Source organism: Lissotriton helveticus, chromosome 6 (assembly GCF_964261635.1).
Source record: "Lissotriton helveticus chromosome 6, aLisHel1.1, whole genome shotgun sequence".
Taxonomy (NCBI): Eukaryota; Metazoa; Chordata; class Amphibia; order Caudata; family Salamandridae; genus Lissotriton; species Lissotriton helveticus.
In genome coordinates, this window is record NC_136067.1 from 525,818,159 (window position 1) to 525,845,767 (window position 27,609).

Genomic DNA, 27,609 nt, shown 5'->3' on the forward strand with positions numbered 1-27,609 from the left:
TTGATCCCACTCTCTTTCAAAAAGTCCTCCACCACATGACAGGAAAATAGAACCCCATTATCTGACAAAATGAATGCAGGATAACCTTCACGTTTAAAACGTTCCTCTACAAAACCAATCACTACTCCAGATTCAGCTGACTACCTTTACCTCAGACTATCTTGAGAACACATCAAGGCAAACAAAAACATAGCAGTCTTGAGACTTCAACTTGACTGGACCTAAAATATCCACTGCAATGCCCACCCATGGACCACTAGCTTGGTTTATGATTCCTATCGGCTGAGTCCTACACTTCAGGATCCTATCACTACACATACATTGAGAGCAATCATGAGCAACTCTCTCTATGTGCATATCCATAGCTGACCACCAGTATGCCTCTCTGACTTTTTCCTTGGTTTATGCAACACCTATGTAACTAGCATGAGCGTTAGCCACCAACCTGTCTCTTAAACAACCAGGGACAACCAACATGCTTCCCCGAATGAGTAAACCATCAATCACTGCCAGATCCTCTGTGACCTGCCAAAACCCTCTGAGCTCCTCTTCATAATTACATTTCTCACCCCAGATGCCTTGTACCGTAGCCATTAACTGTTATAATGTCTGAACATTACCTAAAATTTCTCTCCATTCCATCTTTGAACTCAAACCTTCACTAATCACGAAGACATTGACCTCCTCTTCAAACTCATCTTCAGCAAGGAAATCCAAGTCCTCATGTGCACCAGGATCTTCGACCATTTTCATTTCGTCCCCATATAGCCTGGAAAGGCAATCAGTCAAAACAATTTAAAACCGAGTAAGTAAGAAACTTTAAACCCAAATTCCACCCACTTTCCCTGGGTGGCCGCTGAGCCTGGGCCCAAAAGCCACAGCTACCCCTTTTGTTGGTGTTGCTACATTGCGTTTTGGACCACTTCGTTTCACGTGCACTAGGCTCACCCACATAGGTGAAGTACCCTTTCATGTGGGAATACTGGGTGTTAGGTAATATGAGGTTCTGGGCAGATTTCAGCAGTTTGAATCTCAAAAATATGTGGAACATGTATGTGTTTAGCCTATGTTTGAGGATTGCAAGGGCTACTGGGTAACCTTTTAGGGTCCACGCAAGACACACTAATCTAGAGCCCCCTGTGATTAGTTTACCAAAATAACTGGGGTTGGTAGGTTTTTCCAAGAGACAATGTACACCCTGACTGTGAAAAACAGAAAAAAACTAATATTACTGCACAACCATCTACTACTCAAATACACACAGATGTTGGTTGGATTTGGCAGGAGGGTGAGTGAAAAGTTCAAAATGTAAATTTTATTAACAAAAGATTTCACAAAAATGAAAACTTTGAATTACTAGTTAATAATATAATTAAACTTTTTTAATATAGTGACTCACAGCTGGTGAACTGTAAAGCCATGAAAAGGCACCAACCGCTTTTCAGGCCATTCACACACCTTTCATGCATCACACACACACACACACAAAGCCATTCACACTTCCAGCAACTGACCCAACATATTACAGCACCCACATCAACAAATGACACCATCAAGATCCCGTCACTATCATATGGCTGCTGGTGGTGTGTGTGGACTGGTGTTTTGCTGCTGGTGTGTGTGGACTGGCATTTGGTTGCCAGAGTGTTTGTGTTGACCAGCAAAAAGACCCTACACACACTGCCAGGCAGCTACCGGTCCACACACCTCCCCAGCCAAAAAACAGTCCACACACACACACTGCAAGTCAATGTCAGTTCACACACACTACCAGCCAGTTGCCAAGCTCACACACTGCCTTCCGGACACCAGTCCACACACATCATCAATCAAATGCCAGTTCACACACACTGTCAGCCAAATGTCACTGAGACGTCACCATGAGGCTCCACAACACAGACACAGACACACAAAGCACAGCAACATCCAACATAAAACAGCAACAAAAAAATTCAAAAACAAAAAAACAACCTATTGGAAGAAGCAAAAATACAGACTATGAATGCATACGCAACAGAATGGTTGAGTTGCATATGGTACAATTTAAAACATGTAGGCCATGATTAGAGGGAAACTCAGGGCAGTACATACGACTCTCCTTTCATATTCTTCTTTGGACACAGACTCTACATCTCCAAGTAAAGTCTTTTTTGGGTGTTGGAGGAATGTACCCAGGAAAGTGGTGATCTTTTAATCTAACCACATCCTCCACCACTCTGATTCAGAAAATACGTGCCGGCTTGACTTAGGCAAGGCTGCCTATTGCAGACTGATGAAATTGTACAAAACTCATCTTGGAATCCGCAGAACAATGTTTCACAACAACAAAAACCTTGGAGGATTCCAAATGAAACAAATGAACAGTCAATTTATAGTACATGACTTTCCAGCAGCATTGTAAGGCTCCACCTCTGATCCCCTTTATCTTTACCTCCCATGTGCTTGTTGTAGTCTAAAATGAACACAGGTTTGGGTACTTCTGATATTTGCCCCAAACAGTCACTGGTGAAGTGCTGTCACCATAAATAGTTGTAAGTTTGTCAACATTTCTTCTGTCTAACAAATTCTTAGCAAAATGTTCATTATTATGCAGGGCACTGCCCTGTCCCCTTTCAAGTTTATTTATACACAAGGGCATCATTATTGGTTAGAGCACATTCTGACACATGCCACGGTGCCCACTTTGAACAATACCTTAAATAATTGCAGACCCATGTAGACGTTCTCCACATATGTGACTTTTATTAAAAAGTCCTCTGGCAAGCTCCAACACAATTTGTTCACTGACACCAAAATTGGAAGGACAACCAGGGGGTCAATTGAAGAATCCCTACCAGTGTACATCCTGGAATTATACGCATATTCAGTGGCACTTTCACACAGCAACAACATCTTCACACCATTTTATTTTGAAGGTTCTATATAGCGCTAGCTTCACCCGAGGGTATCAGAGCGCTTTACATCATCAATGGAAGTACACAATAAAACAATCATGGTAGTTGAACAAAAACTGGTTATGCCGATGAATCTGCAGAACAATGTTTCACAACAGTGACTAATACAGTGTACAGGTGGCGGTGTGTGTGTTGGACGCTGTATTGCCATATTGTTTAAAGATTGTACCTTTGCTGATTTTAAGAGCACGTACGATGAACTTTTAAATAACTTTGCCTATTTGCACATCCACTCTCAAGGTCCGCGGCTGATTTTAAAAGCGCGCCGGACTGATCATTTTTAAATGTTCATTCCTACCTCTTGTATGTAACAGTCGCATTTCCTGCACTTGATTGCCCTCGTGGTCCCGTTCCGCCCCGGCTTGTGCCGTTTGTTGCGGAGGACCAGTCCGAGGTGCGCACTTCCTGGAGGTTGACACCACTTCCGCCCTGCGCTAGTCCTTGCAGGTGAGCGGTCTAGTGGTGCCGAGCCCGCTCTACTACTTAAATCGGCGCTTATGCTCCCAGCCCCAGTAACTAATACAGTGTACAGGTGGCGGTGTGTGTGTTGGACGCTGTATTGCCATATTATTTAAAGATTGTACCTTTGCTGATTTTAAGAGCACGTACGATGAACTTTTAAATAACTTTGCCTATTTGCACATCCACTCTCAAGGTCCGCGGCTGATTTTAAAAGCGCGCCGGACGGATCATTTTTAAATGTTCATTCCTACCTCTTGTATGTAACAGTCGCATTTCCTGCACTTGATTGCCCTCGTGGTCCCGTTCCGCCCCGGCTTGTGCCGTTTGTTGCGGAGGACCAGTCCGAGGTGCGAACTTCCTGGAGGTTGACACCACTTCCGCCCTGCGCTAGTCCTTGCAGGTGAGCGGTCTAGTGGTGCCGAGCCCGCTCTACTACTTAAATCGGCGCTTATGCTCCCAGCCCCAGTAACTAATACAGTGTACAGGTGGCGGTGTGTGTGTTGGACGCTGTATTGCCATATTGTTTAAAGATTGTACCTTTGCTGATTTTAAGAGCACGTACGATGAACTTTTAAATAACTTTGCCTATTTGCACATCCACTCTCAAGGTCCGCGGCTGATTTTAAAAGCGCGCCGGACTGATCATTTTTAAATGTTCATTCCTACCTCTTGTATGTAACAGTCGCATTTCCTGCACTTGATTGCCCTCGTGGTCCCGTTCCGCCCCGGCTTGTGCCGTTTGTTGCGGAGGACCAGTCCGAGGTGCGCACTTCCTGGAGGTTGACACCACTTCCGCCCTGCGCTAGTCCTTGCAGGTGAGCGGTCTAGTGGTGCCGAGCCCGCTCTACTACTTAAATCGGCGCTTATGCTCCCAGCCCCAGTAACTAATACAGTGTACAGGTGGCGGTGTGTGTGTTGGACGCTGTATTGCCATATTGTTTAAAGATTGTACCTTTGCTGATTTTAAGAGCACGTACGATGAACTTTTAAATAACTTTGCCTATTTGCACATCCACTCTCAAGGTCCGCGGCTGATTTTAAAAGCGCGCCGGACTGATCATTTTTAAATGTTCATTCCTACCTCTTGTATGTAACAGTCGCATTTCCTGCACTTGATTGCCCTTGTGGTCCCGTTCCGCCCCGGCTTGTGCCGTTTGTTGCGGAGGACCAGTCCGAGGTGCGCACTTCCTGGAGGTTGACACCACTTCCGCCCTGCGCTAGTCCTTGCAGGTGAGCGGTCTAGTGGTCCCTCACCCTTAGTACTTAATGGGGGCCTGGAGGAAGCGCAGCGGACGAGCGCAGCGGGAGCGCCGACTTCGCGCCGAAGTCGCGCACAAGTCAAGCCCGTCTGCGCCCGTCCGCGCCAGTACGTGCCCAGGGCCCAGTCCCGATGCCCCAAACTGTGTCACGTATTCCCGCACTGCTTTATTGCGGTTGCGGGGACCCCCTTGTTCTTCGAACTTTGTTTTTAACTGTCACAATGCTCCAACTTCATGTCCTTCCTGCAATCTTTTATTGGAATCTTTTACCTCTCGGATAGACTCTACGTCTTCTACCTTCTGGAACCCTGCCCCCCGGCGCAGTTCTCTCCCTTCTCAATTACCCAATCCCGGTCCCCCCTTGAAATTTATTAGTATTAACTGTCGTTCTCTCGCAAAACACAAGAGAGATATTTTCGATCTTCTACAGACAGTTAGCCCAGCTGCCATGTTTTTAACGGAAACATGGTTAAATGACAGCTCTGGCCCTGACATCGCCATGGCTCTCCCCAATGATTACACCCACGTTGGGCGAAACCGGCCTCTTAAAGAGGGCGGGGGAATTGCCATCATTTTCAGGAGAGAATTCTCCTGTAAATGGGAAGACCTTGAGTTCCCTAATTGCGAAGCTGGTTTTTTTAAGTTATTACTTACTCCACACTTCACTCTAACCGGCACGCTGATTTATCGTCCCCCTGGTGCAGCGAGTAATTGGGCTTCCTCCCTCCCGGATCTTATTGCCCCACTCCTCGCACAATCCAATAATTTTATGGTTGTTGGGGATCTCAACATCCATTTTAACTCTGCTTCGTGTGCCATTTCCACACGTCTTTTACAGGATCTGGCAGCCTTAGATCTCCATCTCCACAATTCTGACCCCACTCATAAGGCCGGCAACCTTTTAGACCCTATTATTTCTAACCTTTCGACCATCTCGTATCAATCTTCATTGCAGGTCCCCTGGTCGGACCGTTTTATTGTAAATTTTTCTATTGAAATGGCTTCCTCTAACCCCTCCATGCCCACTCACCCCCACAAAGCCAGTAGGAATTGGAAACGCTTAGATACAGACAAACTTAATCTGTGTCTTACTAATTCCATGCCTTCATTGTCCACTAACATGTCTACCAAGGAGCTACCTTCTGTTAAACGTTGGTTGACTAACGCTTTGGATTCCTGTCTCCCAATGCAAAAAAATAAATTGCATATCCTTCACCCACCTGCTCCCTGGTTTACTGACGCCCTTCGCCTAGAAAAATCTAAATGCAAAAAATTGGAACGCATATGGCGCTCCAATTATGATGCTGGTCAGAAAGCAGAATATAAGGCTGCTCTCAAAACCTACCACACGTCATGTGATAGTGCTAGAGCTTCCTTTGCGAACACCACGCTCCTTATGGCACAGAATAGACCTAAGGCCCTGTTCAAAATCGTGAAGGAGCTGTCAGGTGCATCTACTGTACCCAAGGCCCCCATTCTTGACACCCCCCAGTGTGAAGCTCTGGCCAATTTCTTTGTCGAAAAGATCGAGAAGATCTATGACACTTTTAACTCTTCTCCTGTTGTGTCCACTCATGTTGTTTTACCTGCATGTACTCCCCCACTTGTCACCTCCTCTGGTCTTACTTCCACGCCTCCCCAACTCCTTGCCTGGGATCCCATTTCCCCTTCGCTTCTAAAAAAGTACTTACAGGACATAAAATCTGGGTCTCCTCTTGACCCTATGCCTCCTCAAATCCTGAGTTCTTTGGACCCCTCCCTACTCCTTATTATTTTGAAGGTCTTGAATGCCTCCCTTTCTGAAGCTATCGTGCCCAACGAATGGAAGCACGCTATGGTGGTCCCATTATTAAAAAAGGCCAACTTAGATCCTAACAACCCATCTAATTTTCGCCCTATTTCGTTACTTTCATGTTTCTCTAAAATCTTGGAGAAACATGTTAACTCTCTGCTTAATTTTCACGTGGAAACCTCTAACTTTCTTCATGGTTCTCAATCCGGGTTCAGGGCTGGCTTCTCGACTGAAACCACTCTCCTTGGTGTGTCAGAATCCATCAGGCAAAAAGTGGACAACGGGGAGACGGTGGCACTCATTTTGCTTGATTTGAGTGCCGCATTTGACACCGTCTCTGTAGGAGAGTAGGGTCTGCTATCCTATGGTCACCCCAAATTTTTGCTTTTTGCTTCACTGGTTTTCGACTACTGAGGCTGTGGGCCTGCTGATCAGACCCCCAGCCTGCTGTTCTCTCACTAAATTAATGACACATGTGCTATAGGCACATACCAATTGGAAATGGACTCCTTGTCAGCCCCTGTAGAATGCACTATAGGTGCACAGGGCACAGGAGCCACTAAGGCCTACCAGGGGCTGCAGCATATCTTTTGCCACCCCTGGCTGGTTCTTAAATTGACACAACTGGCTGATCACTCAGCTGGGGTAAGGTGGTGTACACACCCCTTGCTTAGATATAGTATACCTATGTCTAAACCTATATCTGGACACATGTAAACCTGTGAGCCTCTCCTATAGACAGGCCTCACCAATCCTGGAGGCTGGGTGCATGGTTTTTATGTGAGATGGAGCTCTAGCATGAGCTGAGCCTGTCTGCAGCCGTCGGGAACAAATCCCTAAGCTGTTTCAGGATAATGCCATACCATATACTATTAAGTGCCTTATAATCCTCGCGGTTATTTAGCAACTTTGGTTTGGCTTTATCAAAACATGTCGTGTAAGGTGTCATACGCTTTGGAATACCATCCCCTCGCCAGTTCTGGCGACGGGGATGGCATTCCACCCCTCTAGAGGGGTAAGACATGTTACTTCACTTTAATGCGGTTGATTTCTCCAAAGGCCTTAAGATCCACAAAATGGATGCCTCTGCCACAGACAAATGTCTGGACCCCTGGAGCTGACCGAAACTCAGTCAAGGGGGCCCTGGACAAAGGGTTTCCTGTCACAGGAGGGTGTCACCGCCCTCCAGACAGGAGATAGTGTATTGTAGCAGGGAGGTTTGAAAGAAACCAGACACTGCCTGGGGCGCACAAGGCTGCCCCTTGCATAATCCGGCCAAACCGGTTCTGGGGCACTCCAGCCCTCGTGCCAGGGCGGCCTGGATCAAAGGAAGGGGGTGTATCCACCCACTTCCTGGGTCCCACCCATAGGAGGGGACCTAGCAGGTAATCACGCCCACCAGATTCGAATAAGAGTGGGAGCAGTGCCAATGCACATCAGATTTCCTGGAAGAAACATTTGAAATGATATTCTGGACCCTTCGCCCTCCATCTCAACGTGGAAGCCCGAAGAATCTCCCTTGTGGTCAAGGAGTGACCACCCTGCAGCAGCAGGCACCATCCAGCCCTCGACGTCTACTTAGTTGCAGTTCCCGCCGGAACTCGAGCGACTGAGATCGACGAGATCAAGCCTGCCCAGCTTCTAACAGCCCGATCCACAGTCCCTGCAAAGCTGAGACCCGTGGAGGCGACCGGAAGCGTGGGGCACGCCATCTTGAAGTGACCACGAGACGCTGACCGTGCAGCCCACGAGTGACCCTCGAAGCTGTACACCGGGGTTTGAGAAGCCCCCACCCTGAGCTACTCCTGAGCCGAAGTTCAGCCCTCCACACTCGACGAGTGCTGCGTGGGGCCCTTTGGCACGATTTGGCTCAACGCGTTGGCCCGGTCACTTGCCAGCTGGCTTGTGGTCCCTGTGCCAACGAACTACCTAAAAAGACTTGTGATTCTGGTTGCTCCAGATCCACACCAGCTCCCCTGAAAAGGAGCCCCGACTCTGACCTTCCTGGTCCGAGTGAAAAGCAATCTTCCGATCCTGCGTGGATTGCTCTTACCAAGGCTTGTTTGCTCCAAACTTGAAGCCGACTGCACCGACGGTGAGAGCCTGCGTGGGACAGATCGTGACCTGCTCCTGGACGTCGCAGATGCCCCAGAGCCCACGTGACAGCGGAGAGAAGCTCCTCGACGACCACCTGATTGCGCCCGACATTGCCTGGTTCCGTCCTGGTTCCACCCTGGTCACTGCTGAGTGACCCAGACTCTGTCCCCTCTGCTTTCAGGTACTCTACAACTTGAGTCCACCCTTGGACTCCACCGGACACTTCGTCTTCACCCTGCCTGCAGCCCTTTCAGCTTCAAGCACCAAGAGCCTGCGTGTCAAAACCCGACGCCACTTCGACCCTGTGCACCCACTTCCTGTGGGTGAGGTAACTTTGCTCCGCCGGTGTTCCCACACTGGTGCACACCTCTAGGGTCTGTGTGTTAAGTTTTGTTCCTCTAGGTTCAGCGGAAGTGTCCTTAAACTTTAACTCTTTGACTTTTACGCACCATTGGTTAACATTGGTGCATGCGTGCGCTTTCCGCACATCTCCCGAATCCCGAGGGCCATTCCCGACTTCAGCATTGCTTGTCCTGACTGCTCCCAGCGATTCCCTAGGCCCTAGGCCTAACCACTGCTCGAGTGGCCTTTCTTATACCACTTGTTTAGTATATGGTTTGAGTGGCCACCCGCCCTCATCCATAATTGTGCAACTTGTATGTTTAAACAGTGCTTTTGATTTAACGCTTGTGCCCCTTTATTCATAAAGAATACTGGGGATTGTTTTTAGTAATAAACACATATATTTTTATAATATATACTTGTGTGGTGTCCTTTCATTTGGTATTACAGGATTGTATGTGGTAAAACAGCTCGCTTAACACGACCTCTTAAGTTAAGCCTTTAGGCTGCTTAGTCCATGCTACCCCTAGGATAGCTTGTCTAATAAGGTTGACTTACAACCAGACACCATAAGGGGATTGTTTGGTCAGGTAGTAGGTGGTTCCAGAATTGGAAACATCCCCTACCAGGCCAACTTCTCACATTGGTGAGCAGCGGTGCGGATTTGAGCTTGCTGTTGTTTTACCATTGCAATCTTTATATCAAATTGAAAGATCACATCAAGTACCTCTAGGTACATATAAAATCAAAAGCTTAGCATATTAAGTTCTACTGAACTTAGTAGTTGTAGGTTGAAGGGAGTAGCACACCCCTGACTACAACTCACTAGCAAGGTCCAGTAGGAAAACACTTAGTGTAGGTAAGTGCACCACTTACACCTCACTAGTAACCATGTCTGACACAGGAAAGGCCTCAGGGTCTAGTCCTGTGACAGTTGACCCTACCCAGGCAACTTTTGGATATGACAAACTAACCCGCAGAGACTTGATTGCCTTGTGCAAAGCAAGAGGGTTAAAAAGGGGCAGAAGCCCCACCTGCCTAATCCTGGTAGAAATCCTAGAACAGGATGACTTAGAGAAGGCAAAAGCAGCTTCCCTAGATACAGGAACTGGAGGGAACCCCCCTGCAGTTGATCCCCTTGAAGAGGAGGATGATGATGACTTGGATGAGGACTCAGAGGTTGAGGACTTAGGAGTACAGGATCAGGGTAGCCAGGTTCCAGTTGGTAGGCTTAGCCAGGCCAACTTGGACCTACTGGGGAATGGAGAGGGCCAGCACCTCCCCAGAACCCAACATATGATTCCCCCAGGCAACAGAAGAGTGAGATCTCCCTCAGGGGACTCTCATCTTTCTAGTGCCTCCAGAGAATCACAGAGAGGCATGAATGCTTCTCAAAAGTTAGAGCATAGGGCCAGAATGAGGGCTGTCAAACTCCAGATAGAGAGGGAGGAGGTAGCCTTGGCTCAAGCTAGACTTGCCTTGGCAAGAGAGCAGAAATTAAGTGGCTTAGATGTCACTGGTGGCAGCAATTTTCCAAGAGAAAAAGACAGGGCCTATGATAATAGAAACCTGACCAAAATTGTGCCCCCCTTTAAAGAAGGGGATGACATCCACAAATGGATGACTGCTCTTGAGAGAGCCTGCATGGTACAGCAGGTTCCTGAGAATCAGTGGGCTGCAATTTTGTGGTACTCCTTTTCTGAGAAAGGGAGGGACAGGCTCCTCACAGTTAGACCTGAGGATGCCAAAAACTACTCTGTTTTGAAGAGTGCTCTCATTGAAGGGTATGGCCTAACCACTGAGCAATACAGGTTGTTGTTCAGAGACACCCAGAAAGCACAGACTCAAGACTGGACTGATTTTGTGGAGTGTGCCACTAAGGCTTTGGAGGGTTGGTTGCAGGGAAGTAAAGTTTCAGACTATACAGGATTGTACAATCTTATGATGAGAGAACAGATCCTTAATAACTGTACAAACCAGCTGTTGCATCAATACCTTATTGACTCTGATCTGACCTCTCCCCAAGAATTGGGAAAGAAGGCAGACAAATGGGTCAGAACAAGGATTAAGCAGAAACCCCAGAACCAAGGTGGTGACCAGAAGAAAACAGACCAGAAGGGTGGTAATCAGAATCCGAAAGATAAAGAAAAAGACCAGAAGTCTTCAGGCCCCCAAACTAATAGTAAGGAGGGTGGTTCCCAAACCGGTAACAAGAAGAAGAAGAACAAAGGTCCAAAGACACCTTGGTGCAATACCTGCAAATCAGTTTCACACTGGGGCAGTGAGTGCACCAAGGCAAATCCAGTTCCCACCACTACAGCTCCTAAAGCAACTGCAACCCCAAGTACAGTAAGCAGTGGTGGAACACAGTCCAAGGGTGTAGCTGGGTTGACCCTGGGTATTGAAGTAGGATCTGGCCTAGTCAGAGTCCCTACACAGGCAGTTCTCCTGTATGATGTGGACATTGAGTTGCCCACTGCAGTAAGCCCCACTAACCTGGGCAAATACAGGCAGACTCCCTTAATAAATGAGAAACTGGCTCAAGCTTACAGGGACACATGTGCTAGTGTCACCATGGTGACCCCTGGCTTTGTGGACCCTGGGCAGATTGTACTAGGAGAGAGCTACCTAGTAACCAATGCAAGCAACTCCACTACCTCCCATAGTGTGGCAGTTGTGAACTTCTCCTGGGGAGGGGTTGATGGCCTAAAGAAAGTTGTGGTGAGTGCAGACCTACCAGTAGACTGTCTGTTAGGCAATGACCTTGAAAGCTCAGCATGGTCAGAAGTGGAGTACAGGACTCATGCAGAAATGCTAGGGATTTCAGAGCATGTCCTTGCCATGACAAGGGCTCAGGCTAAGAAGTGCCTTCCTGAACCAGTGGTGGATCTTGAGACAATAGACCAGCCACAACCCAAGAGAAGGAGCAAGAGAGGAAAGGCCTCGCCTTCCACCTTTCCCCAGGTTGAGGATCAGGTTTCAGAGGAAACTGATTCTGCAGTCCAAGAGGAGACTGTCTCTGAGGAGCTTGAACCTGACCAGGTTGAGTTTCTGGAGACAGGGGGACCCTCAAGGGCAGACCTGAGGCAGGCTCAATTAGATTGCCCTTCCCTTGAACCCCTCAGACAGCAGGCTGCTGCTGAGGCTGCTGGGGATGCCCAAGGTACCCATACTGTGTATTGGGATGAGGGACTCCTTTACTCAGAGGCTAGAGCCCCCAAGCCTGGCATGACCAGGAGGTTGGTGATACCTCTGCAGTTTAGGGGATTCCTCCTTACCTTGGCCCATGATATTCCCCTTGCAGGACACTTAGGCCAGAACAAGACGTGGGACAGGCTTGTTCCACACTTTCACTGGCCTCACATGTCAGAGGATGTCAAGGAGTTTTGTCGCTCCTGTGTCACTTGCCAAGCCAGTGGTAAGTCAGGTGGCACAACAAAGGCCCCCCTAATACCACTACCTGTGGTGGGGGTCCCCTTTGAGAGAGTTGGAATTGATATTGTGGGTCCAATGGACCCCCAAACAGCATCTGGGAACAGATTCATACTGGTGGTAGTGGATCATGCCACCAGGTACCCAGAGGCTATTCCCCTAAGGACCACCACAGCACCTGTGGTGGCAAAAGCCCTCATTGCAGTTTTCTCAAGAGTGGGCTTTCCTAAGGAGGTACTCTCAGATAGAGGGACAAATTTTATGTCCAGCTATCTAAAAGCAATGTGGAAGGAATGTGGAGTAAACTATAAGTTTACCACCCCATATCATCCACAATGCAATGGGCTTGTGGAGAGATTTAACAAGACCCTTAAAGGCATGATAAAAGGATTACCAGAGAAGCTCAGGCGGAAATGGGACATTCTTTTACCCTGCCTGCTCTTTGCTTACAGAGAGGTCCCACAGAAGGGGGTTGGCTACAGCCCTTTTGAACTTTTGTTTGGCCACCCTGTGAGAGGTCCATTGTGTTTGGTGAAGGAAGGATGGGAGTTACCTCTCAAAAAGCCCAAACTAGACATAGTGGACTATGTACTTGGTCTCCGCTCCAGGATGGCTGAGTACATGGAAAGAGCATCCAAAAACCTGGAGGCCAGCCAAGAATTGCAGAAAGCTTGGCATGACCAAAAGGCTGTACTGGTAGAGTTCCAACCAGGACAGAAGGTATGGGTACTGGAGCCAGTGGCTCCAGCAGCACTCCAAGACAAATGGAGTGGACCCTATCCTATTATTGAGAAGAAAGGGGAAGTCACCTACTTGGTAGACTTTGGAACACCCAGGAGCCCTCACAGGGTAATCCATGTGAATCGCTTGAAAGCATTTGTAGACAGGGAGGACATGAGCTTGCTCATGGCCACAGATGGGGAACAGGAGGAAGAGAGTGACCCTCTCCCAGACCTGCTTTCTCAGAACCCTGATGATGGTTCAGTTGATGGAGTAGCCTTGGCAGGCAGCCTCACTGACCAGCAACAGAGGGACTGCAGACAAGTTTTGCAGGCTCACAGGCAAATGTTTTCACTCACACCCAGCCAAACTGACTGGTGTACCCATGTTGTGGACACTGGTGACAGTCTGCCTGTCAAGAATAAGATCTACAGGCAACCTGATCATGTCAGGGATTGCATCAAGGCTGAGGTGCAAAAGATGTTGGAGCTTGGAGTGATTGAGCCATCAGAGAGCCCATGGGCCAGCCCAGTAGTCCTGGTGCCAAAACCTCATACCCAAGATGGTAAGAGAGAAATGAGGTTTTGCGTGGATTACAGGGGTCTCAATGCTGTCACTAGGACAGATGCTCACCCCATTCCAAGAGCAGATGAGCTCATTGACAGATTGGCTTCTGCCAAGTTTCTGAGCACATTTGATCTGACAGCTGGCTACTGGCAAATCAGACTAGCTGAGGAGTCAAAAGCCAAAACAGCATTCTCTACCCCTAGTGGACATTATCAGTTTGTGGTAATGCCCTTTGGTTTGAAGAATGCACCTGCCACTTTCCAAAGGTTGGTGAACCAAGTCCTTACTGGGTTGGATGACTTTTGTGCAGCTTATCTGGATGATATTGCTGTCTTTAGCTCCACCTGGGAGGATCACCTGATCCACCTGAAGAAAGTTTTGGAGGCCCTGCAAAAGGCAGGCCTAACTATCAAGGCCACAAAGTGCCAGATAGGGCAGAGTAAGGTTGTATACCTGGGCCACCTAGTAGGTGGAGGCCAGGTTCAGCCACTGGAAAGCAAAATCCAGGCCATACAGGACTGGGCTCCTCCAGTTACCCAGACACAAGTCAGAGCCTTCTTGGGCCTGACTGGGTATTACAGAAAGTTTGTGAAAAACTATGGGTCTATAGTGACACCATTAAATGACTTGACATCCAAGAAGATGCCAAAAAAGGTTCAGTGGACAGTTAGCTGTCAGAAGGCATTTGAAGACCTGAAGAAGGCCATGTGCTCTGCACCTATCCTAAAGAGTCCTGACTACTCCAAACAGTTCATTGTTCAGACAGATGCTTCTGAGTTGGGGGTGGGAGCTGTACTCTCACAACTTAATCAAGATGGTCAAGACCAGCCAATTGCTTTCATTAGCAGGAGGCTAACCCCAAGAGAAAAACGTTGGTCAGCCATTGAGAGGGAGGCCTTTGCTGTGGTTTGGGCATTAAAGAAGTTGAGGTCTTACTTGTTTGGAACTCACTTCCTGGTGCAAACAGACCATAAGCCCCTCTTGTGGCTTAATCAGATGAAGGGTGAAAATCCCAAACTACTCAGGTGGTCCATTTCCCTACAGGGGATGGACTTTACAGTGGAGCACCGCCCAGGGACTGACCATGGTAATGCAGATGGTCTCTCCAGGTACTTCCACTTAGAACATGAAGACTTATCTGGTCAAGGTTAGTTTAATGTCCCTGCGTTTGGGGGGGGGTTGTGTAGGAGAGTAGGGTCTGCTATCCTATGGTCACCCCAAATTTTTGCTTTTTGCTTCACTGGTTTTCGACTACTGAGGCTGTGGGCCTGCTGATCAGACCCCCAGCCTGCTGTTCTCTCACTAAATTAATGACACATGTGCTATAGGCACATACCAATTGGAAATGGACTCCTTGTCAGCCCCTGTAGAATGCACTATAGGTGCACAGGGCACAGGAGCCACTAAGGCCTACCAGGGGCTGCAGCATATCTTTTGCCACCCCTGGCTGGTTCTTAAATTGACACAACTGGCTGATCACTCAGCTGGGGTAAGGTGGTGTACACACCCCTTGCTTAGATATAGTATACCTATGTCTAAACCTATATCTGGACACATGTAAACCTGTGAGCCACTCCTATAGACAGGCCTCACCAATCCTGGAGGCTGGGTGCATGGTTTTTATGTGAGATGGAGCTCTAGCATGAGCTGAGCCTGTCTGCAGCCGTCGGGAACAAATCCCTAAGCTGTTTCAGGATAATGCCATACCATATACTATTAAGTGCCTTATAATCCTCGCGGTTATTTAGCAACTTTGGTTTGGCTTTATCAAAACATGTCGTGTAAGGTGTCATACGCTTTGGAATACCATCTCCTCGCCAGTTCTGGCGACGGGGATGGCATTCCACCCCTCTAGAGGGGTAAGACATGTTACTTCACTTTAATGCGGTTGATTTCTCCAAAGGCCTTAAGATCCACAAAATGGATGCCTCTGCCACAGACAAATGTCTGGACCCCTGGAGCTGACCGAAACTCAGTCAAGGGGGCCCTGGACAAAGGGTTTCCTGTCACAGGAGGGTGTCACCGCCCTCCAGACAGGAGATAGTGTATTGTAGCAGGGAGGTTTGAAAGAAACCAGACACTGCCTGGGGCGCACAAGGCTGCCCCTTGCATAATCCGGCCAAACCGGTTCTGGGGCACTCCAGCCCTCGTGCCAGGGCGGCCTGGATCAAAGGAAGGGGGTGTATCCACCCACTTCCTGGGTCCCACCCATAGGAGGGGACCTAGCAGGTAATCACGCCCACCAGATTCGAATAAGAGTGGGAGCAGTGCCAATGCACATCAGATTTCCTGGAAGAAACATTTGAAACGATATTCTGGACCCTTCGCCCTCCATCTCAACGTGGAAGCCCGAAGAATCTCCCTTGTGGTCAAGGAGTGACCACCCTGCAGCAGCAGGCACCATCCAGCCCTCGACGTCTACTTAGTTGCAGTTCCCGCCGGAACTCGAGCGACTGAGATCGACGAGATCAAGCCTGCCCAGCTTCTAACAGCCCGATCTACAGTCCCTGCAAAGCTGAGACCCGTGGAGGCGACCGGAAGCGTGGGGCACGCCATCTTGAAGTGACCACGAGACGCTGACCGTGCAGCCCACGAGTGACCCTTGAAGCTGTACACCGGGGTTTGAGAAGCCCCCACCCTGAGCTACTCCTGAGCCGAAGTTCAGCCCTCCACACTCGACGAGTGCTGCGTGGGGCCCTTTGGCACGATTTGGCTCAACGCGTTGGCCCGGTCACTTGCCAGCTGGCTTGTGGTCCCTGTGCCGACGAACTACCTAAAAAGACTTGTGATTCTGGTTGCTCCAGATCCACACCAGCTCCCCTGAAAAGGAGCCCCGACTCTGACCTTCCTGGTCCGAGTGAGAAGCAATCTTCTGATCCTGCGTGGATTGCTCTTACCAAGGCTTGTTTGCTCCAAACTTGAAGCCGACTGCACCGACGGTGAGAGCCTGCGTGGGACAGATCGTGACCTGCTCCTGGACGTCGCAGATGCCCCAGAGCCCACGTGACAGCGGAGAGAAGCTCCTCGACGACCACCTGATTGCGCCCGACATTGCCTGGTTCCGTCCTGGTTCCACCCTGGTCACTGCTGAGTGACCCAGACTCTGTCCCCTCTGCTTTCAGGTACTCTACAACTTGAGTCCACCCTTGGACTCCACCGGACACTTCGTCTTCACCCTGCCTGCAGCCCTTTCAGCTTCAAGCACCAAGAGCCTGCGTGTCAAAACCCGACGCCACTTCGACCCTGTGCACCCACTTCCTGTGGGTGAGGTAACTTTGCTCCGCCGGTGTTCCCACACTGGTGCACACCTCTAGGGTCTGTGTGTTAAGTTTTGTTCCTCTAGGTTCAGCGGAAGTGTCCTTAAACTTTAACTCTTTGACTTTTACGCACCATTGGTTAACATTGGTGCATGCGTGCGCTTTCCGCACATCTCCCGAATCCCGAGGGCCATTCCCGACTTCAGCATTGCTTGTCCTGACTGCTCCCAGCGATTCCCTAGGCCCTAGGCCTAACCACTGCTCGAGTGGCCTTTCTTATACCACTTGTTTAGTATATGGTTTGAGTGGCCACCCGCCCTCATCCATAATTGTGCAACTTGTATGTTTAAACAGTGCTTTTGATTTAACGCTTGTGCCCCTTTATTCATAAAGAATACTGGGGATTGTTTTTAGTAATAAACACATATATTTTTATAATATATACTTGTGTGGTGTCCTTTCATTTGGTATTACAGGATTGTATGTGGTAAAACAGCTCGCTTAACACGACCTCTTAAGTTAAGCCTTTAGGCTGCTTAGTCCATGCTACCCCTAGGATAGCTTGTCTAATAAGGTTGACTTACAACCAGACACCATAAGGGGATTGTTTGGTCAGGTAGTAGGTGGTTCCAGAATTGGAAACATCCCCTACCAGGCCAACTTCTCACAGTCTCCCATTCCATCTTGTTGTCCACCCTGAGAGAGGTGGGTGTCGATGGTGCTGACCTGGCCTGGATCTCTAACTTTTTATCTAATCGCACGTTTCAAGTCTTTTCCTCTTCTTCTGTCTCATCAACTTTTCCCTCTAATCATGGTGTCCCACAAGGTTCTACTCTCAGTCCTCTTTTTTTTAATTTATATGTGAGACCTCTTGCTTTTTTGGCGGAACAGGCAGGTCTCTCTATTTATTCCTATGCTGATGACACACAAGTCATCTACTCTCTCTCCACCAACAAGCACCTCCCTTTCTCCTCTCTTCAAGCTGGACTAAAACAGATTTCGGCATGGATGTTGGAGCACAAATTAAAACTAAACGGGGAGAAAACAGAACTGCTTCTGTTTGGCTCTGACATCTCGCTCTGGGGCCCACAACATTGGCCGCCGGAGATGGGCCCTCTTCCCACTCCAACTCCTTCTGCCCGTAACCTTGGGGTCCTCCTGGACAACCAATTTTCCTTCAGGCAGCACGTCGTGAAAGTCTCTGCCACCTGTACCACCATCATCAGGTGGCTTAGGAAAATCTCGTGGATGCTGCCTGCTGACACCCTGAAATCTGTAGTCCAGGCTCTTGTCATCTCACGCCTGGACTATGGTAACATCTTACTTCTGGGTGCTTGCAAGGAGGTTACTAAGAAGTACCAGGTAGTACAAAATATGGCTGTCCGTCTTATTTGTAATCTACCCGCCAGAACCTCAGCCTCGTCCCATATGCGTAACCTACACTGGCTGCGGATCGAGAGCAGGGTCAAATTTAAGGCACTATGTTTCATGCATAAAATCATGACCGGAAAAGCTCCTTTTTACTTATCTATTCTGGTGCAGCAATATCTTCCACCGCGCACACTTAGGTCTTCCACCCAGAATAAGTTCAGGATACCACGCATCAAGAGAGCAAAAATGGGAGGCCTCTCATTTTCTCTGCTGGCTCCCTCTCTTTGGAACTCTTTACCCCCCCCCTCTGCGTTCTGAAATGTGCTTCCTTACTTTCCGTAAGGGAATTAAGACCTGGCTTTTCAATATGTAAGACCGCTGATGTGACCCCCTCCTCATTTGGTATACTGTTTTATACTCCCAGCGCCGGGAAACCTACGGGTAGCTGAGCGCTTAAGAAATGTAATAATAATAATAATAATAACATAAGCCTTGGAGGATTCAAAATGAAACAAATGAACAGTCAATTTATAGTACATGACTTTCCAGCAGCATTGTAAGGCTCCAACCTATGATCCCCTTTATCTATACCTCCCATGTGCTTGTTGTAGTCTAAAATGAACACAGGTTTGGGTACTTCTGATATTTGCCCCAAACAGTCACTGGTGAAGTGCTGTCACCATAAATAGTTGTACGTTTGTCAACATTTCTTCTGTCTAACAAATTCTTAGCAACATGTTCATTATTATACAGGGCACTGCCCTGTCCCCTTTCAAGTTTATTTATACACAAGGGCATCATTATTGGTTAGAGCACTTTCTGACACATGCCACAGTGCCCACTTTGAACAATACCTTAAATAATTGCACACCCATGTAGACGTTCTCCACATATAAATGGTGACTTTTTTAAAAAAGTCCTCTGGCAAGCTCCAACACAATTTGTTCACTGACACCAAAATTGGAAGGACAACCAGGGGGGTCAATTGAAGAATCTCTACCAGTGTACATCCTGGAATTATACGCATATTCAGTGGCACTTTCACACAGCAACAACATCTTCACACCATTTTATTTTGAAGGTTCTATATAGCGCTAGCTCCACCCGAGGGTATCAGAGCGCTTTACATCATCAATGGAAGTACACAATAAAACAATCATGGTAGTTGAACAAAAACTGGTTATACCGATGATAAATAGTGATTAAAGGTACATATAGGAAGAGATAGAGCAAAAAGGTGCAGGAACCAGAATGTTATTGTAAATAGGAAATTTTATTTAATAGAATGTCAAGGTGGGTTAAAAGGACATAGTAGGCAGTGGGTGGGAAAGAGAGGGGGAGGGAGAAATGTGGGCGACAAGATGAAAATGGGAGGGGGTGAAAGGGGGAAAGGGGTAGTCTAAGGAGGCAGGAGGAGAGGTAGTCAAAAAGGGGATCTGGGATTTAGTTTCCCCAGTATGCAGTGAGCAAATTAATTTTAAGGTCTATTTTTAATGTGGGGTAGGAGGGGTTGCATCGAAGTTCTTTGGGTAGGGCATTCCAAACGGTTGGGGCTTTACCAGAGAAGGAGCGGGATTTTGAAGCAGCTTTTTTGAGTAGGGGGGGGAATGAGAAGGAGAGTGTTGGAGCTTCTCAGTGTTCAGGTACAGCCAGCTTTTTAAAGTTTAGTTGAGAGGTAGGAAGGGGTCTTCTGGTACAGGGCTTTGTGAGTAATACAGGCAATTTTATGGGAGGATCTGCCTTCAATGGGGAGCCATTTGAGGGACTTGAGGGCAGGAGAGATGTGGTCAAAGTATTTACAGTTCGTTGTTAGCCTGGCGGTGAGGTTGAGAATGATTTGAAGGGGGCCAGGTGGATTTTGGGGGTGCCAAAGAGAAGGGCATTACCATAGTCAATTTTGGAAAGAACAAGAGACTGGATAATTATTTTTAAGTCTTCAGCTGGGATAAAAGGATTGATTTTTTTTAGATGCCGGAGAGTGAAGAGTGCACTTTTTGCAGAGTTTTTGACATGGGAGTTTAGTGTGAGTTTATTGTTGATGATGATGCCTAGTGATTTAACCGAATCGACAAAGGAGAGAGAGCAGTTTAGCGTATTAAGGTCGGCGATCCATGTTTGGATGGGGAGAGGGTTGTTTTTGGGAGAGAAGAGGATGATCTCAGTTTTGTTAGGATTGAGTTGCAGTTGATTGTTGAGGAACCATGTTTGGATCTTGGTTAAGGCTGAGTTAACGTGCAGGATATCAGCATGGGATTTTATTTTATAGTACAATTGAGTGTCGTCAGCATATAGGTGGTAGTTGATTTTTTCTTGTTTGAGTATCCGGGTAAGAGGTTCTATAAATAGGTTGAAGAGGGCGGGAGAGAGGATGGATCCTTGAGGGACACCAAGGGAGACAGAGGTTGGGCTAGAGAGGCAGTTTTGAATTTTAATTTGTTGGGTTCTATGTTGAAAGTAGGAAGTGAACCAATGAAGGACAGTGCACTGAGGCCGAATCGATTTTTGAGTGTCTTTGAGTAGGGTTGGGTGGTAAACTGTGTCAAATGCCGCGGAAAGGTCAAGAAGGATGAGTAGGTCGGTATCACCCTTGTCCAGGGCTAGGTGAATATCGTCAACTATGTTGAGAAGCGCGGTTTCCGTGCTGCACCCTTTGCGGAAGCCAGATTGGAGGGGGTCAAGCAGGTTGGATGTGTCAATGTACTTGTCCAGTTGGAGGAGGGCACATTTTTCCAGGGCTTTGGAGAGGAGGGGGAGGTTGGAGATGGGGTGGGGATTATTAGGGTCGTTGGGGTCAGCCTTGGGATTTTTGGGGATGGGAGTGATTTGTCCGAGTTGAAGGGAGATGGGTACACTTCCTTTTGAGAGGGAGGCGTTGATGATGTTGGTCTAGTAGGGGTCGATGACATGTTTGAGATTTTGGATGAGTGCGGAAGGGAGAGGATCTTTGGTGTGGGAGGAAGGTTTAATTTTGGCTAAAATGTTGAAGACCTCCTGTTCAGATACAGGGTGGAAATTATGCCATGAGGCGTTATATTTAAGCGGAAGGGAAATGGGTTACGGAGGGGTAGAAGAAAGGAGGGGGCGAGAGGGGGTCAAGGAAGTGTTCGAAGGGGGAGGTGGAAGAGGTGCAGTGATCAGGGGTGGTTGAGGGGTGAGCGAGGGTGGAGTATTGAGGAAAGAGCGGTCTATTTTTTTGATTTTTTCACAGAAAAAGTTGGCAATTTCTTCACATTTGTTAGTGGAGGCTACCGGATTAAGGGGTGCTGGGCAGTTTGGTTTCTAATAATCTTGAACAGTTCTCTAGGTCTGTTTTTGGCACAAGAGAGTTGAAGACGAAAGAATGACGCTTTCTCTGAGAAGATGTTGTAGAATCTAGGTTGCGGGGACAATCGATATTTGCCCGGCGGTATCACCTCTTAAACCCATGAAATATTAATCAATGAAGAGGCAGGCGCTGGAGACGGGAAGGCAGGAAACAAGGTTTATTCTCTCCGGAGGAGAACACATCAGTTAGACAGCAGGTATCGTTCTGAGGTGCTCTAACTGCATCTCTGAGGCCTGACCTCTTATATACAGGTTTTATTGCTTTATTACAGATTACATGTTCATGGCAATGCTTTGATGTACGGAAAGACATTCCCGGAATCTCCCCTTCGGGCCCGTTCCCACACACATTTACAGTAGAAGTCCCCACCCCGGTCACAACAGGTGATGATTATCGCGCAGCTGGATATTCTGCCGATTCATGGAATGTGGGGGGTTCGATCGGATCTCATGGGGTGGGGGCTTTGATCAACTCGGGGGTCCTTTGATGAGGGAAGCTTTCTACTGTATGGGGAGGGGCAAGGAATAGTATCGGCAGAGCTGGGTGTCGGCCTGGGAACGGGGAAGACAAACGGGCACACGGGGAAAAAGGGGTTTGCATCAAAGGGCCTGGGACCATGAAAAGGAATGAAGGGAGGTGTCGCGCTGGGAACAGGATGGGGTTCTGAGGCAGAGCTGCGCTGAAGAGGGGTTTATGACTCAAGGCAGGTGCGAGCAGGGGGGGTTGGTCAGCGTGCAGGCTTGGTGAGGGCGAAGGGCTATGTCGGGGGCCAGTGGCATGCAAAAGGGCTGTTCTGATCGAGGCACCTAAAATGGCGGGCGCGCACAACAAAAAGTGTGGCATCAGGGGGAAAGGCAAGATGGCGCAGATAATGTTTACCAAAATCGTACTAATTTTCCACAGTCCTCCCTTTAACATATTCAAGACATCTTGCTGGTCTATTTCCTATTCATGTCTATTGTGGTGGTCATAGGTAAAAAGTAGGAGCCCAGGTGAAGGAGCTATAAACATTACATTTCAAAATCGCTCATCTTAGGAGGCGGGTCCATCGATAAAACTCTTTTTGCAGGAAAGTTATAGTAATGCAGACAAAAATGATTCTGTAGTGAGAGCATTGGGTACATTTCATAGCTACTTATAGTCGGTTGGAATGTAAACTGATAGGTTATTACATATCCGAGTTCTGTTCATTGTTGGTTGCTGCATAATCAATACATTGGTGGCTGGGAGAGAAATGAGACGTAGTAGAAACGATAATTAAGGAATGTTCGAAGTTAGCGAGTTCTCAGCATTTTGGTTTCCGTCTTCCGTTGGCACTGTGGAGCACCGGCGGTGGAGCTTATGGGTCCAGCTCTATTCTAGATTCCGCGTTGCAGGGCATGACCTTTTTCTTGCTTTCCTCGAAAAAAAGGGTCCTTTTCGCCCCGTGTCCTTTGGAGTCGATAGTCAAAGAGTTCAGGTGGAAGAAGAGTGTGTAAGTAGTCCATAGGGTAGGTCGGAGAAAAAGGGGGATGGAGCAGGGCCAGATCGGGAACAGACCAGGGGGCGGAGAATTCCAGGTGGGCGGGCTCATGACTGAGTTCAGAGAGCGGGGACTTTTCGGCACACATTTGAACATTGAGCAGGGGCATCAGGTCAGCCCTTTCCTCTCATTTTGTCGGAAATAGTGCCTTGTCCTGCAGCTCTTTTCTGTCGTGGTCTCGCCTTGGCCAATGTCGCAGATGTTCCATAGTCTGTAGTCAGGCCACGTGCTCCCACATCCGGTCCTTCTTTCCTCCGACAGTCGTACCCTTAAAATGAGTTTGAAAAGACAGTCTTTAGAGAATTGGTAGAGGAAGGTAATCACATAAGTCTATTTCTCTCCCAGCTCCAGGCACAAAATGAAAAACGTCCGTTATATTAGGGTTCATAACTAACATATAAATGACCGATGATGGGCCTGTTGGATTTACTATGACTTTCCTTCACAACCATTTATTACAGTTACGACAGTTTATCTGATGGAGACCCACCTTCGTAATACGAGCCTGACAAAGCTATACCGTTCTCTAGGGCTTTATATTTATAAAGGGTGCTGTGAGCTATCAACATGGTACTAATAGGTATCTTGCTGAGGGACGAACATAGGCTAAACATTTTTCATTCTATCAATACATCTTGCCTTTCAACTAAACATTTTCGCTTTCAACAGTGTCCATTGCAATGATTTTCTTCGCTTCGGTCTAATCCTTTAATTTTGTAAAACATCATTCCGGTTCCTATGTAGCCTCTTATGGCCTGATTACTAAATTAGAAAAGACAGGGGTCTTATGGGAAACAACTAGGGACATAGAAAACTGTGGTAAGGGCGTAAGTAGACCCATCTCTTATGACCGGGGGTGAGGGACAGTTTTATAACTCTCGTCTGGGGCAGCTGATACGAAACAGGGGGCGTTCCTGGAATATGAGGATGTTCCGATCATTTTTACTGTTTGGGTATTGCGACAATTCGGGACGGGGAAGGTCGCGTATTCTGAGGCATTTTATTTCATCATAGGAGCCGCTGACATGTAGTTCCCTTATTACGGGTCAGATTAGGGAACCTCAGTCGTCTTACCTGTCCTTTCCCTCATCGCCAACTCTCGGTTTCGTTAATTTAGCAGAAAGGAGAGGCAATGACACGGTCTCAGGGTGATTGTATTAAAGACAAGTTTTGTGCAAATACTGGCGGTATTTGAAGCCAATTGGGTGGTGTGCTAGGGGTGGCGGTTTGCCAATTTAGGTGCTAGTCGTTCGGAAGAGTGAGAGTGTGGGAGAGAGAGAGAGAGAGAGAGAGAGAGAGAGAGAGAGAGATGTGCAACAATAGGCTAGATAGTACACGTGCAACATAGGGAGCGGCCGTGTATTTAAGATAGATTATTCAGCGCATTACTCGATACAAGACATCGCAGGTCTGTGTTAGTATTTTTAAAGCATGCGGTTCAGGACGGACGAGCATTAAGTCGGGTACGGGGGACATGCATTGAGAAAAAGGAAAAGGGCACTATTGTGTCGTACTCCTTGCATTCTTGGTCCTTTGACCAGTTGAGTCGACGCTTCAGTCACGCACAAACATTCTTTCATAGTTTCAGACATACGTGGCATGTGTCCACTCGCGCAACCTGGATTAAGGGTGATCATTTCTCATCAAGTCATACTAATTTTGGCTCGTTTGTTACATGAGCAGTTGGTGGGTGTGCTTAGGTGCCACCTTGCGGCGCTAGTCCGCTTCGCGTATCAGACATGGCAAGGCTTCAGATCTTCGCCACACCTCGGTTGTGATCTCTGATGTAACCTGCAGAGGGAGGGAAAAGAGGGGGAGGGAGGGGGACAACATTCGCGCATATCAAATACATGGATTCAAGAGTCCTTTACTTACCTCATACCCGTCTTATCTCCTCGGGATAGAATCCCTGAGGTTGTGGTTTCTGGAGCCAGGGGGGGGGGCAGTGTGTCCCTATAGGCTGTGAGTAGGAAGACGTTAGAGAATCAGAAGTACTTAGCGCGAAGTTTCTAGTTGGTAGGTGTATTTAACTATCGGGGTCCTTAAATCTCTTTCAACGCTGTGATGTTTTAAGGTTTATCAGCTCTTCGGTCAACTCTGTTCCCTAGTACCTTTGAGTGTCGTATCTTTATAATATTCTATCATTTACATTGTTTCACTTTACCCATCCTTTATATTCCATTTTTCACACCATTTCGCTTTTACCCATCCCCGGAAATCGAGGTCTTCCTCCATGTGCGAGTCCCTGAGTCAGTCGCATATTTGATGGTAGGGTGTCGTGTCTCAGATTCGATCCTTCATCCGGGGCTGGGCAACCATTCTTCTATTAACCTTAAAGAGAGAGCAGAGTAGGGTGCACAGAAAAGAATTCTCCCGCCGATCCCACATTTTTGAATAAAGCATGCAATACCCGTTCATAGTTTCGAAAACCTTTATTTTGCAACATCATTTCAGCATGTGGATTATGAGGGTGCAGTCGTATTTGGTCGGACATGGCAATGGCTTAAAGTGCGTACAGTGGGGGGTTGTTTTGCAACAATAAAAACATTAGAAAGGTTTATCCATTCATTCGTAGGATACTAAAACATCTATCAATTGGTTGGGGGGATCGGGGGCATTTATTTCATAATTTAGAAGCATAGTCAGACTAGTTGCAATCAGATTTCCTATATGCGTACCGTGTGCGTGCGTCATAAGCGAGGTTATACATCAGCTATATAAAAAATATAATACATCGTACATTTGTAATCAACATTTTTAACGGGATCCTTTTACATGTTCGTCGAGTGAGCTCTCCTTCTTTCTTGTCAAGCGTACAAAGGATCATATATGTCTCAGAACATCAAGTTTTGTATTAGTAAAAAGGAACACCACGAGGTGTTCGTAAGTTCCTATTGATACCGGCGCCATTTTGGGCGGGGCCGGGTTAGTCCGGAAGTAGCATCAGGGAAAAATGTTTCCTACAACCGGCAGTTGGACCAGAGTCCTTTTCGGCAGTTCTAGAATTCCTGCTAACAGAAAGAGTGGCAATGTCATGCTTGTTTCGTTAGTGATCAAGGCAGCCGTCCCTTACCGGAAGCCTGCAGGGGCCGAGGGCTCCGCCGGGGACCTTTGTAGACTCTTCAAGGCTGTGGAGATGCTGTCGGAGGTGGGGGCTCGTGCTCCGGTGGGCGAGCGACCGAGTTACATTGCTGTTCAAAGTTACTCTAGCGGCCGAGACCCGCCTTCCAGCGGGCCCAGACGCCATTTTGAGGCCCTGCAGCAGTCCCCTCTCGTCGAGTCTGCAAGAGTGAAAGAGACCTTTCTGAGGACAAAATAGGGAATGGAACTCTGTGTTGTGGAAGCGGGACGTTCGGCTGGGGTGCAGCTGTGATGCCCTCACCTGGGGGGCGAGGGAGACTCGTTTGCGCCGTCTCCTTCTCCCGGTGCACTCCAGGCCGCTCTCTTTCATGGGCATGCACGATGGTCTCTCCACACCCTGTGTTCCACAAGGCCCATGCCCAGTGCTGTGGAAGTATGGCCACCTGCAGCGCACATTCGGTGCTGCACAAGTATCGGTGCAGCCATTGCATATTCGGTGCTCCGAAAATATGGGCACCGTTGCATGTTCGGTGCTGCGCAAGTACTGGGGCGCCACCATGGTATGTTCGGTGCTACGCAAGTATTGGCACCGCCGCCTGGCTGGGGGAGTTCGGCGTTGGGCCGGGGGCTGGGAAACCTCCTATCCGTGGAGGTGGGAGAGGCTCGTCCGCGTCGCCTCTCCCTCCCAGCCCGACCAGGACTAACTTTCGTGGAGGTATGTACAAGACATCCCGCCGCCCAGAGTTGTCGCGGCCATTGTTCATGACAGAAGTGGCGCCTGGCGTGTTGCTGCGGCTATCACGGAGGAGAAAAGGAAGAAGTGTCCTGTCCGTTTCTGGGCCGGGCTTCCTTAGGTTATCGGCTGCAGCCGGATCCAGTTGGCCCCGGTCCCTGGCCATTGGTGGCCGGACCGGGAGTACATGTGGCGGGACTGCCTGCAACTATCCAGGGCCGCTGCGGCCGGACTCCGCTGGCCCCTGCCTCTCCTCCGGCTCCCCCCTATGTTATGATTTCCTGACCGATTGTTGGCAGCAGGGCCCGCCTTATATGGGTTGCTGCTGGTTGGGCGTAGCCGTAACCCTGCCCTACTTTGGAACGTTCCAGAGCGTGGGGGGGGCGAATGTTCTGTTGACTTTCATTGTCTAGGTTTTACCGTTCTTGTTTCAAACGTTTTCTGTTGTTAGGGTATTAATAGGTGTTTATTATTACGTATTGTTATTTATTTCTTGTTCGTTATGTTAAATAAAAGTTCAAGTTCATCAGTGGCCTACGGATTTCGTTTTCCCATTTCTTTGTTTCCAGGTTGTTTCATGCTAAAGTTTCTGTTAACAGAGTTTAAGTAACACGGAAGCACATGCAGAGGGATGACGTAGATTCATGCCTCACATACACATAGACTCAGACGGGAGACAGTACAAGTATGACATA